This window comes from Miscanthus floridulus, chromosome 7 (genome assembly GCF_019320115.1).
Source record: "Miscanthus floridulus cultivar M001 chromosome 7, ASM1932011v1, whole genome shotgun sequence".
Classification (NCBI taxonomy): Eukaryota; Viridiplantae; Streptophyta; class Magnoliopsida; order Poales; family Poaceae; genus Miscanthus; species Miscanthus floridulus.
The window spans coordinates 59,986,368-60,003,225 of record NC_089586.1 but is presented as its reverse complement, the minus strand read 5'-3'; the positions used below and the strand labels follow the sequence as shown (position 1 = coordinate 60,003,225).

General features: G+C 43.5%; 1 long non-coding RNA gene and 2 pseudogenes across 5 annotated transcripts; 1 reads left to right on the top strand and 2 right to left on the bottom strand.

Moving 5' to 3' along the window:
- Nucleotides 1–2,298: 2,298 nt before the first annotated feature.
- On the bottom strand, nucleotides 2,299–7,830 carry LOC136465570 (pentatricopeptide repeat-containing protein At1g09900-like; annotated as a pseudogene).
- A 563-nt stretch (nucleotides 7,831–8,393) lies between these two features.
- Nucleotides 8,394–16,394, top strand: LOC136467028 (uncharacterized). Of its 5 annotated transcripts, none has more exons than XR_010761527.1 (4): nucleotides 8,394–8,585; nucleotides 14,143–15,534; nucleotides 15,614–15,822; nucleotides 15,930–16,394. It is a non-coding gene; the product is annotated as an uncharacterized lncRNA (long non-coding RNA). The 5 variants fall into 5 exon arrangements; XR_010761526.1 differs by lacking the exon at nucleotides 14,143–15,534 and adding an exon at nucleotides 13,649–13,766 and having other exon boundaries at nucleotides 8,400–8,585; nucleotides 15,645–15,822; XR_010761525.1 differs by lacking the exon at nucleotides 14,143–15,534 and adding an exon at nucleotides 13,649–13,766 and having other exon boundaries at nucleotides 8,400–8,585.
- LOC136467027 (uncharacterized) lies at nucleotides 10,560–13,296 on the bottom strand (annotated as a pseudogene).
- Nucleotides 16,395–16,858: the final 464 nt, after the last annotated feature.

Genomic DNA, 16,858 nt, shown 5'->3' with positions numbered 1-16,858 from the left:
AATTTGTATAAGTTTTTAGTAGATGGAACGATTCCTGGTATGGTTTTGCCTGAACCGAACGGATCCTTAACCATTTTGCGTAGGACAAAGTTTTCTCTCTCTCTCAATTATTCTCATAGATATTGTAAAAAAAGTTCTTATTTTCGCACAAAGAAACTATTCTTATAGTTCGGCTTTCCTCCTCTCTCTATATATATAAAACTGAATGTTGGTCACTCCTTAATTTTTAAAATATTTTGTTTTTGCACGCTAAGCGGCTTCTAAGGTAGTTTTTTTAGGGGAAAGCTTCTAAGGTAGTTTTAGACTATATAACGGCATATCATTGACATCAACCGTCCTATATAGCATCACGTCAGTCGTTCTATACATATATGGGCCTAATTGGTTCGTTTTCAAAATTTACCATGTCAAAGATTATGATTTTAGCTAGTATTTAGTTTGCTACCAAAACTTATCAAACTCTCATATTTGGCTTGCCAAATCTATGGTAAATTCTTTACCCAACTTTTGGCTTGCCAAATCTTTGGCATGACAAATTTTGGAACTCAACCAATCAGGCCATATAACATCACGCCAGCCATATCTGGAGCAGGAGCGTTAAATTAGACTACATTGATTTAATATTCAGATAGACTTTGTTGGAAAGTTATACAAATACTTTTTTTTAAGAAAGTCATCCAGGTGTTTCTTTTTTTGATTTGGCTGGTTTATCTATCGAGAGGGTCATTGTATATATCTACTCAATACGTATCTAAGTTATGTTGGCTTCGCTGAAAAGCCATAGCTGAAAGTACTATTCACTGATTGTTGTGAGTGAAAAATACTATTCATTTGCTAAAATAGTGTGGACAAACGAACATAGCAATAGTATCTATTTAGGTCGCTTACGGTCTCAGTGATCTAATTCTTTTTTTTAAAGAAAAGTATCAGTGATCTAATTCCTACGAGTGTGTTGGCAGAATCTAGCGTGAAACACCATGCCAAGAACCCAGAGATGTCCGTGATAATACTCATGAATTAAATTTAACAGACATTCGTTAAAGAAAAATAAAAAAGACGATGGCCCCTACGGCCTACGCGTTGCCGAACGGGGTCAAGGCACCGGGCCCCCGGGCGTCGCTGGACTTGCCCGGCACGCCATGCCGGAGCTGCATAGGACGCACGGAGGAGTTTCGGAGGTTTGCTTTCACGGAACACCAATTTAAATTTTAATAATAATAAAAAGTTTGCTTGAGGTTAATATATAGCACAACTTACACGGAACACCAACTTACGGTAATTTTCTTCAACAACAGCGCTCAGTCCATGAGATTTTTGAAACGCATTATGAGAAAAAGATTTTGAGATTAATTGAGGTGGGAAATTACATGAGACCCATTAGATCCCGTACGCGTGTCCTTAAATCCGGCTTGATTCGCTTCTTTTTTCATCTATAACAGTGTTTTTCTCTCACAAATTTTTTCAAATTCATCCAAATTCCTCCAATCGAACGGGGCCTAGGAGACTTAAACTTAAAATGGGTCTTCAACACAATGCCTACAGCCTCAAACAGCCATTTTAGATGTCAGGAGAGGTATAACCCAAATCTGAGTATCCTCTCCTAGAGACCCATTTACAGAAAGGGTTCTCTTTTGAGTTTTATTGTTGGAGAAGACAAAAAATAGATATAGAACCATTTGCCTGTAGCGCTACCAAACGTAAAATGGGTCTTGTATTTTGGATAACGGTTATTAAAGAAAGACTAAGATGAGCCAAATCCGAAGCGATTGGCAAGCGCTGTTGCACACACATGGAATTCGTCGTATGTAGCGCTTACCCAAACGTAAAATATGTCTTGTATTTTAAATATCGGTCATCGAAAACAGAGAGGAGCCCAATCCAAAGCGATTGGACGCACAGCGACGCGAGTGATAGAGATGCGCACGCGAGGCTCGCCAACACTATGCTACTCCTGGGAAGGCCAGTGATCGAGACATCGGCTTCATCCATTGGAAATGCCAAAAAAAAATTCTGCCAATGTTTAAGGGATGGATTCTCAAATTCGGATAGCACTATTTAACATATTTTAATTTGAATCTAAATCCAGATATAAATATAGTTGAATACCAATATAAAATGGATACCTTGAATTTGAATTCACATTCAGATATGTTATCTCGAATATAAATATACATTCAATTCACATTCGCATATCTAATTGATTCGGATGCGGACATAGGCCATATCTCGAATTTGTCATAAATATAAGCTTTAGATGTCATTTTGTTTTTTATAGATATGGAAAATGTCAGATATTTCGTATTTTTTGAATATGGATACGGAATCGAATAAAAAACGAATTCAAATACATCCATTTAGATCTATATCCATATTGAAATAGGATACGAATACAGATATCCACGTCGACGCTATATGAATATGGGATGTTTCAGTTTTTTGGATACCAGGATTCAAGATCCATCCCTGCAGGCGGAGTTGTTACAGATTCCATAGTCCAGCAGTGCCATTAATCTAATCGTCCCTGACCTTTCTTCCGAATGCAACGGGGAAGTCGCAGTCTACGCAGTAATGCAGACAGAATGGGCGGTGCGCTGGTGCGGCTGCTCCACCCAATCAGGAGACATTCCGTGACACGGAAAGCTCGTTTTGGATGAGTGGATGACCATCAGACCAATCTTGACGTCACTGCATCAGTCAGCAGGCCCCCCGAATTCAACCGAAGCCTGATCACTCCATCAGATTCTAATTTGCAGCAGCAGATATTTTCTTCACTAACTCTGCACATCGTTTCTCCCTAGGTTTGCTTCGAGTTCTGCTGATCTGCTTTGATTCTTTGCTTCTTTTATTCCTACTGCAGCATACCTCAAATCTTCCATCATGCCAAAAAAAAATAAAAACCCTCAAATCTTCCGTCGTGTAGGCCTTACAATCTTGTGATTCCTACTGCAATTGAGTCATCGCCCGAAAAAAGAACCTTTGCGATCCAGAGGTGATAATCTCCATCTGACCTGTTGATAGATACCCAGAAAGTAAACAGTGCTGGGATTGTTTTTTTAAGATAATGGAACATTGGAAACAAACTAAGTCATGGTTCTTTCATCAATTAAGCAGCAAACTGTTAAATCACAAGAAGAAAACAGACTGTGTTGAGGAGATGCCTTCAGTTTCACCAGTTACCGCCCTTCTCTCTTCCAATCAACTGCATCTCACTCCACATTCATACACATCCTCCATCAGTATTATGCTAAGAAGAAATCGTGACATTCAATGTTTTTAAGGCGTCGCTTTGGCGTCGCCTAATCGGCAAGGCGCTACAGGCGGGACGACTCGCCTTAGATTGGTATGGCGTCCGCCTTACTACCATGGCGTCCGGAAGTCGTCGATTTGGCGTCCGATTCGTCAAAATCGAGCAAGGCGGACGCCATACGGGGATGGCCACGGTAGGAAAACGCGGGCGCGGGAGAAAGGACGGGGAAAGTGCAGGCGCGCAGGAAAGCATCGCGCGCGCGGGAGATTAGGTGCGCGGGGAGAGAGGAGCGCAGGAGAAATCAGAGAGCAGAGAGAGGAGCGCTCGCAGGGAAGACGGACCTACCTGCTCGCCCGCGCGAACGCGTTCGCCCGCGCCGCCGGTAGAAGCTGCTGCCACCGAGGCTCAGCCTCCCCCTCCCCTGTTCCCCATCCGCGCGAGGAGCAGCCGCCGGCAGGCTGCTATTTCCCCATCGCCTCTTCTGGTCCTCCATTGAGCAGGACACGAGCCGCTTCGCCTCTCCCTTCCCTCTTCCCACCCGCGCGAGGAGCAGCCGCCGGCGGACTGCTGTTTCCCCACCTTGTCGCCTTATGCACATGCTGATGCCCCCTCGATTCCGTCGTCTCCTCATCGATTCTGATGCGGGTCCTCTCTATTCCGCTGTCTCCTCGTCGATTCCGCTCAATTGCGCCGTCTCCTCGCCGTCGCCTGCTTGATTCCGCCTTCTCGCCATCAGCTGCTCGATCTGGAAGGGGATGGCGGCGACTGTAGATCTGGAAGGGGAGCAGCGAGGGAGGGGAGCAGAGCAGCGCATCCGGAGAGAGGGGAGGAGCCACGGAAGGAAGCGGAGCCACAGAGGGAAGTGGAGCGGCGGAGAGACGAGCGGAGGCGGACGAGTGGTGGAGAACGAGGAGCAACGCTGGAGGGGATTCCCATTGGGATAAGCCACGCCAGGAGGGGGAGGGGCACATGGGCCGCCTGGTGGGCTGGGCCAGCCCACTTCTTACTCCTCCTCCTCTCTTTTTCTTTTTTCCTTTTCTTTTTTCTTCATCATCTACTACTCTAAGCTGTTGTTTTAAGTTTTTCTTAAATCCGTAAGGCGTCGCCTCGCCTCACGCCTTAGTCGCCTAAGCGTAAGGCGGTAGTCACTCGCCACGCCTCGCCTTACTGTCTTAAAAACATTGGTGACATTTGAGTCATTACACCATATTCTAATTTTATGACGATAAATAGAAACAGCTAAATCAATGGTTGCACAAAGAGACTAGACTAGAAACATGGTCAATTCTTGAAGGAACAAACAAGACAAAGTTGAACATATATTAAAGTTAGGACCTTTAATTTGGAGTATTGCAAGATTTGAGAACCTAATCACATACAAAATTTTAAGTTCCATTGTTAAGTCATTCAAAACGAAAAAGTACTGATATAAATGGGTCTTGTTGCAGGTTATAGCACAAGTTACTTTCACATACCTATAGAATTCAACAAGTTCTGGCAACAATTGTGAAAGTTGGGGATGAATATTTACTGTTTTTCGGTAATTACTGCTCATAACCCCTATTGCCATCCAAAAACCATGTAACGATGCTGAACCTCTTTTATGACTAAAGATTGGTGCTTTTATTTGTTTGTAGAGCCAAAAAGTCACATGTAGTACCATCTCAATTACCTGCCATAATTCATTCCTGAAAAGCATCCATGCAGGCTATCTCAAAAAAGATAATGACAATCAGATGACATCATCCATTCCATTACTATGTAAATTCACCAAATCAATGATGAACTCCAGCCTGGTCATTTTGAATCCTTACCATCGTCAGGATTCAAAGCTCTTCAACACAGACAACAGGATTGGTTGTAGGCTTTCATGGCATACTGCTCAATAACTTGAGGCCTTCATCCACAGGCCTTTGCTCAGAATAGCCATTGACAAGGGAACTATGAATCTTACTATTAGGGTTACATCCGTACACTGACATTTGCTCAAAAACTTCAGTTGCCATGTCAACCAGCCCATTCTGGCACAATGAACCAATGAGCATACTGAATGTTGCTTCATCTAGAGGGCACTGCTTTCTAAATATCTCAGCTTTAAGCTCCCTGGCATCCTCCCATCGCTTTGCTCTACACAAACCCTTCAGTGCAGCGCTGTAGCAAATGGTGTCAGGCTCACATGGCATGTTTCTTAGTAACTTGAGAGCATCTTCAGCACAGTTTTGTTCAGCAAAGCCATTAATGAGGGAACTGTAAATGAAAACATTAGGCATGCATTCATACTTAAGCATTAGCTCAGAAACTTCAGTTGCAGACTCAAGAAACCCTTTGTGACACAAGTTATTGATTAGTACACTGAATGTGACTTCATCTGGCAGACAGTTCTTTCTAATCATCTCCAGTATCAGTTCACCAGCATCCTCCCATCGCTCAGCCCTACACAAGCCTTTCAATGCAGCGCTATAGCAAATGGTATCTGCCTTGCAGGGCATGTCATTTAGTAACTTCAAGGCATCATCTACACACTCTTGTTCAGAAAGGTCATTGATAAGGGTGCTATAGATTATAACATCAGGCATACAATTGTACTTCGGCATTTTCTCAAAAACTTCAATTGCACACTCAACAAAACCTTTCTGGCACAAATAGATGATTAGGGTACTAAATGTCACTTCATTAGGGAGACATTCATCCTTAACCATCTCAGCTACGAGCTTCCCGGCATCCTCCCATCGCTCGGCTCTACACAAACCCTTCAACATATAATTATAGGTAACAACATTTCGTTTGCATGACATGTTTTTGAATAGCTCGAGGGCATCATCCACACTCCCGTTTTCAGAAAACCCATTGATAAGAGAATTGTACATGATAATATCAGGTGAGCATCCAAACTTTGTCATTTCCCCCAAAACTTCAGCGCCATAGTCAACTAGCCCTTTTTGGCACAAACAGTCGATGATCAACCCGAATGTGACTTCATCAAGGTTCATCTGGTTTCTAATCATCTCAGCTACAAGCTTCCCAACATCCTCCCATCGATCAGCTCTGCACAGTCCCTTCAGTACGGATCGATAGCAAACAGTGTTAGGTTTCCATGGTATGGTTCTTAGTAACTCAAGAGCATCATCCACACAGCGATGTTCAGAAAAGGCGTTAACTAGGGCACTGTAGGTGAAATTATCAGGTTTACATCCATACTTGGGCATCTGCTCAACAACTTCCATTGCACAGTCAACCAAACCTCTGTGGCACAAGTAACTGATCACTGTGTTGAATGTAACTTCATCTGGGGGGCAATCCTTTCTAACCATCTCAGCAATAAGTGCTCCTGCATCCTCCCAGCGCTCATCTCTACACAAACCCTTCATCACAGATTCACAGTGTTGTAACTAAAGATGTCAGGTTTGCAGGGCATTTGGTTGAATAAATGAAGAGCCTCCTCAACGCACCCTAGCTCTGCAAGGCAACTGATGATTTCATTGTAAACAATCACGCCCCGTGTGCACCTGCACTTGGACATCTAATCAAGAACTCCCATTGCACGGTCAACCAATCCATTTTGACATAACGAATGGATTATCATACCGAACGTGAGATCATTTGGGGGGCAACCACTCCGGATCATCTCGGAGAGAAGCTCCTCGGCATCGTCCCACTCCTCGTTGCACAGGCCCTTGAGCAGGGTGCTATTGGTGTACGAGTTGGGGGCGAACGGCATGTCGGCGACGAGGCGCCGGGCGTCGTTGAGGCGGCCCTCGCGGCAGTAACCCGCGACGAGGGTGTTATAGGTGACGACATCGGCGGAGCCGGAAGCTGCAAAGGAGGCCAGCATACGCTCGGCGTCGGCGAGACGACCCCCCCCGAGCGGCAGTACCCCGCGACGAGGGTGTTCCGCGCGACGGCATCGGCGGTGCCCGCGCGCTCGGAGGCCCCGAGCACACGCTCAGCGTCGTCGAGGCGGCCCGCAGCGCAAAGCTTCTTGATGAGGAGGGTACACGGAACCACGGTGGGTCGCTCGGGATCCCGCATGGACTCCACAAGGAGGAGCGCGGCGTCCAGGTCGCCGAGGTGGACGAGGTGGTGCAGCCGCTGGTTAGCCCCGCTCCCGCCCGCGCCGCGCCGGGGTGGGGTGCCCGCGGGTTGACCCACCTGGAGGTAGCCGCGGCGGCGGAGGAGAGGCGGATGCGGGCCCTGTGAAGCTTGTGGTTCGTGGGAGGGAAGGGGTGGGCAGAGACGGCAGCGGTGGGAGGCGAGAGCCGAGAGCTGGGCGTCTCATTTTCATGGTCCGCGCGCGTCGACAACGGCACTGATCAGGACTGGAGTCGATGACAGGATGCGAACTGGAGTGTTCGACTCTGAAGCAAGAGATTGGAAAAGGCCATGTTTTTTTTTTGAATTTTGCTAGATATCTGTCGACTGTTTTTGTTGTTTTTTATCTGTCAAATTGTAGTCCGTTGATTCTGTATAGATTCGTGCTTTTATTTTGGGCGTATATGTCTGGTGAGTGGTAACAGATCGGAATTCCTGGTGACGTTAAAAAAGATCGCAACGTTAAGTGTTTGAAAACGTTTAGCGGTCTTCATGTCACTGTTTCAACTTTTTTTTGTGCTGTTCATACCACTGCTATCAGTTAGGCTCCGTTAAACTATAGGTGTGAAAAATCGAAAATATCCTTAAGTCTAAATATATCATTAATTTTTTTGAGCATCTTAACGACTTCAAATGAAAAAAACTCAAAACGAGAAAGTTGTAAATCTCGTCCAGATCTATAATTTTCATATAAAAATTATCTTTATTTAATTTAAAAAATATGATTTTTCTAAGATATATTAATTATATTAAATCATATTTTTTTTTGCGAAATTAAATGAAGATAATTTTTATATAAAAATTATAGATTTCGACGAGATCTACAACTTTCTAGTTTTAAGTTTTTTTATTTGAAATCGTTAAAATACTAAAAAAAAATTAATGACATATCTAGACTTAAGGGTATTTTTGATTTTTTACATCTAAAATTTGACAGCGTTAAAACCTAAATAAACGGTAATGATACGGAGAAAAAAAAAATGAAACAGTAATGCTGAAAATCGCTGAACTTTTGTAGGGCGAACAGAGCGTTAGGATGTTTTTTAATAGCACGAATTCCCCGACTGTAAACCAGCGTACACCAAACCCGTTTCAATCCCACCTCTCTCTCTCCTCCGCCGCAGTCGCGCGGGCGGTGGGTGGAGCGCGATCCTCGCTGCTGCTCCCCCGGTGCCGACGGCCAAAGAGGACTGCCCGCATGCTCAAGACGTCGATTGCGTGCTCCACTTCCACACGCGCTATCGAAATTGTAAGTGTAGTTGTTCTTTGTATAGATGTCGTTTTCAGTCGCTTTGGGGTCGTTGAGGTTGACGTAGGAGCACGGGTGGGCGTGAGAGAAGAGGTTGTCCTCGAGAGAGACGAAGTCGAGGTACTGGTCGGCGGGGCAGGCAACGAGCCGGATGCGGCGGCGGCCGCGGCGAGGCTGTCGAGGAGCGAGGCGGCGGCGTCTTCGGGGACGTTGGCTTGGGTGGGGCGGAGGAAGTAGACGGCGGGGTATCGGCGACCTGTTGGCGCGGCTTGTCGATGGGAAACTGTGACCGCCATGCTTGCGGAGGTCGGCGACGCTGAGCAGCGGCAAGAGTAGCGAGAGGCAGAAGCTGCGCTGATTGAGGAGCTGCTGCTGTGCACGCTGCTGCTCGCTTGCTTGCTAACTGAGGTGAAATGGGGATTTTGTCGTCTGTGATGCGGTTCATCGTTGCAGGTGCGTCGCTTCCAGATCCTGTTGAGTGTCGACGGACATTGTGTGGAAGTGGAATGCGCTTTACAAAGAATCTCAGAGCACTGGGCAACAAATTTTTTTCGGTTCAGTTCAACTGAATCTCAATTATCGAATTCCGAATGAACGCAGACTCCTGATTCTGCTTTACAAATTTCCAGTTGTATGCCAAGAGGCAGGAACGACCGACAGGCTTTAGTTGTTCCAGAACCGATTTAAATTTGCCCCATGCGTTCTTTCTGTGTGACAGTGTGAGTTAACCCAGGCATGGTGCCCGACCATAGACTTGTCGTGGTTGTCGCTGCTGAATCTGAACGCTTTTAGCTTGGAGGTACAGGCCAAGTGAGATTAATTAGTTGCAGCCAGTAGAGGCATGGACACTGTGACGCTGTGCTTTATAGGTAGCTGTAGAAATTTTGTGATTCTCGTCGGATGTTTTGAATTGATGTGGTGATCTAGCGAATTTACTGTGGTGGATTTGTTTTTTTGCATTAGTTACGCAGTATCTGGTGAACACTTATGTTGTTGTCTAGTTGTGATTGATTTATGAATGTGGCGTGTAGTTGCTGCTGAATAAGGTGCTGGTTCTTTTATTTGTCTTTTGCCTTTTCAGGGCCCCAAAGTCAATTGATGTTGGCCATTTTTCTATGGGATGTCCACTGATGTTTCTTATTTTTATATTTGACTTGTTCAGTTGTAGATGTGGTGATTTTTTATGTGTGAGGGAGCAATAGAAGGTGTAGTTGAGATGAGTTTTTTTAGCTGTTTTTTTCAGAGTTGTTTGCTAGCTTTGATGTGTTTGCTAGCTGTAATCTTTTTTCCAGGTAAACTATATGCTGGTTCTGAAGTTGTTGTCTGGAGGTGTGGCGTTATTCTCTAGGTTGGTTTTTGGATTTGGTCGCAAAATTACAGAGATATTTGCATAGCTGCGCATTTTGTTCTCTGAGTTAGTGCTCAGTCCCACATTTTTCTTCAGATGCAAATAGGCGCACACGGTGATGGCTTCAGTTAGATGCCCGTGTTGTATTCTGTTTGTTTGTTCTGAATTGCCACTTCAAACTACCTGGAACTCATTAACAGTGCATAAGTTATGATTAATTTTGGATCAACACTTTACCTCCATAAGTTACTATGTTTATTCTTTTCAGATTTTGTTCCTTCTCTGAAGTAAGCCACACAAGGCTTGAATCTTCAGTAGTTGGAATGCAAGAGTAGTTTTTTCAAATGACACATTATAGTTTAGGGCTTTCTGTATCAGAAAACTATGAATGAAATGGTTCTGGCTATGCATTTTCTTTTTGACATACAGTTTGGTTTTTCTTTAGTGTTCCGTTCAGCTTCTGGTTCAGAAATATTTGCTTCAGATAACCAGAATATTTCAGCTTCCATAGGACCATAGTTCCAAAGTTGTGACAATCTAGCCTGTAATGGCGTGCAACAGTACAATGAGTTGGTACAGCTCTAATGTTTTAGAGCTCCAACGGTCCTGTTTGAGGGGTGTATTTTAGGCCCTGTTTGGCATGACTCCAACTCTGGGTGGAGCTGCTCCACTCCAGAACTCCAGGTGGAGCCGGCTCTGGGTGGAGTTGGAGCTGTCTGATGGAGGTGTTTGGCTGGGAGGGTGTCCCCAGCTCCAGAAAAGAGGAGTTTGAGGGTAGATTGCCATTCTTGCCCCTGGTTCGACTTGAACTACTTCTCACAAATATGAAATGAAAGTACATGCAGTGAAGTCCAAAATAATAATAAATTACATGTCATTTGCCTAGAACCGAAATTACGAAATAAGTTCATAGTTCGAAAATAAGGTCGTTACAATAATCATTGCACTAGTTCCATGCTAGGGCGATGGATGTAGCCATACTATCACGAAAGGTGTCCATAGTCACAAAGCTTGATTCCGATGTTGATCCATCAGAGGCATGTTGAGACACGGCATACTTGTTGTACCTTTCCGGAATAGTAGGCATGTAGGTAGGATCTCTATCGAAATTAGCAAAGTCCACATCAACACTAGCATGTTCACGTATGAAATTGTGTAGGACCATGGTAACAGCAACAATCTTCTTTTGTGTGACCATTGAATAACCGGGCATCTTGTAAAGGATTTACCATTTCATTTTTAATACTCCAAATGAGCGCTCAATAACATTACGAACAGATGAGTGTATACGGTCGAACTTCTCTTTTGGAGTATTTGGTTCCATACCTCGATGCCACTTGGGTAAGTGGTATCTTTCACCCTTGTATGGAGCCAAGTACCCCGGACGATTAGGATAGCCTGCATCTACAACATAGTACTTGCCTACACATATGTAAAACAAGATAAGTTTGTGCATACAAATATGAACAAGAACATAAGGAAAAATATTTACCTTGAGGAGGATGTGGGAAGACATCTACATCTGCTTCCAATGCATGGTACAATACACTTGTGTCATGCAAAGAACCCGGTTGACCCATAGCCGCATAGGTGAAACGCATATCAAAATCACAAACGGCAAGCACATTTTGAGTTGCAATTCCAGTCTTACCAATATATCTCACTTGTTCTTCAGGTGATAAAGACACATGAATATGGGTTCCATCAAGTGCACCAATGCAATCCTGTGGATATGCTCTCTTGTCATTCCTAATCCTCTTGTGCACATTGCGAAAATTAGGATCTGATGGTCTCAAGAAATGTTGTGACATGGCAACCACACAATCTAGAACTTCATGAAATTTTCTACTAATGGTTTCACCTGAGTGTTTGAACTTATTTTGTCCTCTTCTATTTGACTCACAACCGCCACAAGTGAATCAGAAAATTGCCAGCATTTCATATGTATTCATGTGTTTCGATGGTTTTAATCTGTACCTCTCGACCAACACATCATGAAGATCATGAAAAATAACCTCATTTATCCAAAGCATTCGATGACACTCTCCTGGAGCGTTTATCGTCTCCAGCAGCCATCCCATTCCACTTTGTTGTGAAAACATAAACCTCGGCGGTGCCTTGTCCATATACAAGTCATGATAACTTTGTGCTAGTTTAGCACTGGTCTCAACCATTTAAAAAAAAATCCCCATCATCACTAGAGTCATCAGACTCACTTGAAGACATCTGTGAACATCGACATAAATGAAATGTAAGATACAACTGCCATACATAAATGAAGTGCAAGAAAATAAAATGTGGCATACATAAATGGCATCACTCTCACTGCCATTTCTACTTTTCATATTTGTCATTGTATTTCCTCCTAAGCCAATTGAACCTAATCTTTGAACCCTTTCTCAACCTCAGCATAACCAAGTGCATTCAAGTGTGTGTTTGGCCGATTTTATTTTCCAACTTGTTCGGCAAACAACATACAGAGCACCCGAGTGTTCTCCGAGTTCCAATCAATTTCAGGCATCTATCCAACTCACAAATTTCATATTAGAAGCCATTAATCTACTTCACTGAAATGGTACTGTCCATATTTGTAGTACATACAACAAATTTTGGATTGCAAAATATCTACTGTGAATCTAGGATTGCAGCATAGCACACAGATCACTCCCACAAATCCAGCCTCTAATCATACTGTGAATCAATTTTTGAATCAAAACTGAAAAAAAACACCTTGTTTTGCGGCCGACGGGGGATGTCGGTGCTGGTGACGGGCGCTTCCTGGGGCGGCCTCCATTGGGAGCGGCAGATCCGCGCGTCCCCCACGCCGAGGAGGCCGCCGGGGTCCGCGGCCGGGGCGGGGATGTCGGTGCTGGTGACGGGCGCAGCTGGCTTCGTCGGCACGCACTGCTCGCTCACGCTCGGATTGACGGCGGCGGGGCTCGGATTGACGGTGGCCGGGAGGGGCTAGGGCGGCCGGGAGGGGCTCCGGTGTCCGGCGGCATGGGTGGAGGGCGGCGGCCGAAACCCTAGCAGCGCCCGTGCTCGGGAGAAGAAGCGAGTAGTCGGCGTTGGAGGAAACAGGCGTTGGACGGAGAAAAACAAGCACGGGGGGAGTCTCGGAGGAAAAGAACGAACTGTTTTTTTGTGTAACCAGTGACATTGGTGGGTAATTACCCACCAACTCCACGAGGAGGTTCAAAAGAGGTGGTTCTGGAGTTGCAAAAGAGGTGCTCCAAAACTCCACCCCCATTTGCACTACAGCTCCATGGAGTTGGCAGCTCCAAGGAGTTTTGGAGCTGGGGTGTTTGGCTGGAATTTTTGCTAGAGTTGCTGGATCCATGCCAAACAGGCCCTTAGTTTTCATTAGTGTTTAGACATGGAGAGCCAGGGTCTAGCTTGGTTTGGTTCTCTTTTTTTCTCCTTTCTGTCAACACATAGTTGCCTATACTTTTTTTAAAAAAAGCACATTTCCCCATTTTAGTTCCTTTATGAATAATGCTGGAAACCAAAATCCCATTTTTGAAATAATTACATATTTATGCGTCGTAGCTATATTCCATTGTTTTATTAGGTGCTAAGAAATTGTGTTGTCTGGAAGCATGGTATTTTTGCCTATGTGCTATTCATTTCTATGCTTTTTTTTGTAGGATTCTTCACACGCTTAGATCAATTGCTGATTTCTCATTTTTTTGTAAATAAATACTTTCAATTTCAGGATGCCAGTACAGAATCAGTACCTGATGTGATTAAGAGAAAATTAGCTCCTGAGACCAGTGCGCCTCCACAACAGTCTAGTTTCAGTTGTGTAACTGGACAAAACAGCCGCAAAATTGGTATCCCTAAAAGAAAAATGTGAAAGTTCCACATCTTCCATCACAGATTCTGCAGTGCCGCAAAATTGGCTGGAGTTCTTTTGGGCTTTTTTTTGGTTTATCTTTTTTGGATGTGGCATGTATGTGTATTTGTCTTTTGCCTTTTGAGGGCCCCAAAGCCAATTGATTTTGGCTATTTTTTTTTGGGATGTCTTTTAGTTGCTGCTGCTGATTGGGCTGCTGCTGCTGTTGTTGCAGTTGCTGAGTTATAGATGTGGTGATTATTTGATTTGTGAGGGAGCAATAGAAGGCGTAGTTGAGATTAGTTTTTTTAGCTGTTATTTTTAGAGTTGTTTGCTAGCTTTGATGTGTTTGCTACCTGTAATCTTTTTTGCAGGTAAACTATATGCTAGTCCTGAAGTTGTTGTCTGGAGCTGTGGCGTTATTCTCTATGTTGGTTTTTGGATTTGGTCATGCCCTGTAGGTTATATGAGTTTGTTTTTCTGCATGTGAACTTTTGTAGCTGTATCAGTTGTAGCTGTTTGTTGGATTTTTTTCTTATGCCCATTGATGTGTGTGTGTGTGTGTGTGTGTGTGTGTGTGTGTGTGGGTGGGTGGGTGTTTGTGTTTGTGTGTGTGTGTCTTTGATATTGTGTGTTTGTTTTTATCGGGAGTTGCATGGATAGATAATTGATTGGAGTGTTGCAGCTGCAGGATGTTTTGTTTTGGCTGTGTGTTTGCGTGTGATGTGCAGATCTGATTTTCTTGAGTTTTCTTTACATGCAAGTCTTTTGTGGTGATGATGTGCTGTTAATTTTATGGGCTTTTTTTTGTGTGCCTTATGTTAGGCTTCACTTTTTTGGGTGTGGGAGATTTGTTTATTGGGTTTGTTGGGCCTTTTCTTTTTTGTTATCCCCATTGATGCCTTTTTGTTGCTGTGTGTGATGTGCAAACCTGATTTTCTGGTTTTTTCTTTACATGCATGTTTTTTTTATGATGTGTTTTAAGTTTATTTTCTTTCTTTTTAGTTTCTGAGTTTTTTTTGGGCTTCTTTTTAGGTTTTTTTTTTGTTTGTTGCTGATTGAGGTACCCAAAGCCAATTGATGTGCAGATCTGTTTTTCTATCTTCTTTTTTTTGTTCAGGTATGTTCTTTAGGTTTTTTCTAGGATGTTCATTGATGTTTTGACTTATATTTGACTTGTTCACTATTTGATGTGTTGTAATGGTGAATTTAGTTGATTTGATTTTTGTAATGCTGATTTTTTTGTCATCTAATTATCTCTTAGAAGATTGGTAAACTTCTACTTGTCTCTTCTGTGACTTATATATTTGACTGGTTCAGTTATTGATTTGGTGACTATTTCTTTCGTGAGGGAGCAATAGAAGGTATAGTTGAGTTTTTAGCAATAATGTTCATATTTGTAATGGTCAATTTAGTTGATTTGATTTTTTAATGGTGATTTTTTGTCAGCTAATTACCTTTGGTTTTGTTTGATTTTGGTCAATTAATTTGCTTTCATTTCTAGAACGGGTGTCTTATTTGGTTCTTCCCCTTCCTTTTTTTCTTTGTAAGTTTTTGAGCAGGTTTACCATTTTTGTGGTCTGTGTGGGTGTGGTAGGGGGATGAGCAGTGGTTTATGTTTGGATTTTAGTTGCTGAACTTCTTTTGTTCTATTTTTCTGTTATTTTTTCCTGATAGAAGTGTCACTTTTATTTGTTTCTAAGTGATCTTGAGGATATCATTATGTTCAGTGTTTCATGATGTGTCATATATGCTGCTGCTTGTAGGTTGGTGATATTTAGTTATCAGCTTGTTGATCCTATGCAATTGTTTGATCTGTTCTTTGGGTTTTTTGCATTTTTTTAGGTGAAGGTCATTGCTGATCCTTCCTTTGCAGAATATCGCTGTGGTACGAGGCGAAACCGCTAGTTGGTGGCGTGGCTGGTCCTGCCACAGTTCAGGGGCACGTCCTTCATCTATGACAAAGTTTGTCAGGGAGTAGCCAAGGAAGAACGGGGTGAGGCTGCATGATCACCACGGCCATGCCACCGACCACACGCCGCACGTCTTTCCAGGTGTTTGTGTGTCCGCGCGTGCGCATGCCCCTGTTTGCGGATTGCTTCTCTCACGCAGACACCGCTAAGTTTTTCTCTCTCGCGGCTCTTGTTTGTTGAACTTGCAGGCTGTGCATCATGGAGTGCACTGAGAGGAGAGCCTGGAGAATCTACTACATTGTTCATCTGAGAAGAAACCTGACCGGCAAAGGCTTTTTTGAACAGAGACTGCACCCTTTTTATGCAAATCTGATGGATTTTGAACCACTAAGTTTGAACCTTGTTGGGCCTGTTGGGCTGCCCGTCTTGCCGTCTTGGCATTGCTACAGCTGTATGTATTGGTCAAGTGTTTTGTGTCTCAAACAGGCCCGTCTTGCCGTCTTGGCATTGCTACAGCTGTATGTATTGCTACAGCTGTATGGATTTTGAGCCAGCAGCATAATTTCAGCCAAACAGGCCCGTTATGCACCTCTGCTATTTTGAGCTGCTATAAGTTTCTTTATGACGAATAAATTTGAACAGAGATGTATAACTGTCAGATCTGACAGCATCCGAATATTGGACTATTTTGGCTCTGTTCGCCTCTCTTATAATCCGTATGTTTCAGCTTTTTTTTTTTTTTTCAGCCGGAACAGTGTTTTTCTTTTAGAACAAATCAGCCAGAACAGTGTTTCGGCTTGTTTTTTTTTCAGCGAAGCGAACGGGGGCCAAATGTATAACGGGTTTCAGGTCTTTGTTTGGTATTGAACCTTGTTATGCAAATCTGACAGAATTTTCTTTATAGCGTCTGTCAGTTTTTTCTGACCTACGTGTCCTCTTTTAATTTGTCAAATATTTGACAGATTTCTTGTTGCTAAATCTGTCGTCAGATATATAGAGTCACCCTTTTTTTCTGTTTCTACATTTTCCTATGAAATTAAATTGATTTTTGTAAAATTCTAGTATAAATCCTATAAATTTTCGTGTTTACTAAAAAAGCCAGCAAACTCTCACAAAAGGCGTGATTCATAGTTCGTCCTCGTCGACAACGTTCCTGGGCTGGTTGTGAACCCGGTGC